Below are 1,459 nucleotides of genomic sequence, written 5' to 3' on the forward strand. Positions count from 1 at the left end.
TAAGTATAATTCTCTAATTCAGAAGGGAATTATGACTACATATGATCCTAATGGCCATTTTTTCTCAACTTGTCTTCACCTCATTCTTTTCTGCAGCTGAAGTCAGAAAGGTGAGTGGTAATGTTAGGCCCTAACAATTTAACTTGTAATGAGAACAAAACAAATTATTTTCTAAAACTCTGCCATAGGCTCAGTTCATTCCTTAGCGTAGTAACGCTTAGTTTAGACAGACGTTGGTTTGATTCTGACTCCACCTGTCACTCAGCATGGGGCTCAAATTTTACAACCTGAGCTTGTTTCCTCTTATGTGATCATATTGGCCATGCATCCTCACAGGTAAATACTTGACATAGTACTTGGAACACGCTGCGTGCTTAAAAATTCTAGCTATTATCATTTTACTCCAAATTTATACAAGCTACATTATAAATATGCTCTTGTACTAAAACAGTTGATTTTTGTTCTTGGGCTTAAGAAAACCCAGTGGTTCCATAATATGTGTTTAGAAGGCATACTCTTTATTCTTCCTGAATCACTCTGGATCTGTTGTTGACCCTAGACTTTACCATTAAGTCACTGACATCTATGCATACAAGAGAAGAATTTTATATTCACTTCATTATTTATGTAAAGATAAGGAATCAGCAGCCTACACAGCTGAATGAGAATCTTAGAAATGGCCATTTCAACAAAGATGCACCTACATATTAAGACTGTTCTCAGGTAGCAATTTGTTTCCATAGCACCTAAGTGGAGAAAGACAAAATTTCCCATTAGTCCCCCAAGGCAGAAAAACGTTAAAGATCCCAGGTTTTGGTAAGGAAAGATGATATTTTCCAGTATCATTACATTATCAAAACATTAAAAGTTGGTTTTAGAATTTCTCTGTTAACTAAAAGTCTTCCCTAGGCTAGAATTTGAATTCATGTGTACGTTCAATGTAAAAAGTTTGACATGTGTTTGACTTACAGGACGAAACATGCAAGTTCCTAGAATCTAAAATGTCATTTTTGCTTAGTTTAGAAGGGAAATAACATAATAAAAGAGAAAATATATCTTCAATAAATATGAGTTTAGGAGGAGGACAAAAATGTCAAGATGTAAAGTCCATGTAGTCATAAATGAGAAGGAACACAATTTAGTCATTATACATTCATTTGTTTAAGAAAAATTTTTTGAAAAACTTCTAAGTACCTGGCACTGTGTTAAATGCACTGGGGGCAGTCATGTAAAATAGCTCCTGCCTCCAAGAAGCTTCACGAAGCAGAGGAAGGAGACTGGGACATCAGTAGTTATACCACAGGGTAGAAATGTTTCATTAGTAAGCAGAAATAGGATGTTGTGGGAACATCATGAGAGGGAAACCATGAGTCAAAAAAAAAAATTTAAGCTTGAAGAGAGACACAAAAGAGACTACTCAAAAAAAGCAAAAACAATTTTAATAAAGACAATGTGTGCC

Source organism: Panthera onca, chromosome B1, assembly GCF_046562875.1.
Source record: "Panthera onca isolate mPanOnc1 chromosome B1, mPanOnc1 haplotype 2, whole genome shotgun sequence".
NCBI classification, from domain to species: Eukaryota; Metazoa; Chordata; class Mammalia; order Carnivora; family Felidae; genus Panthera; species Panthera onca.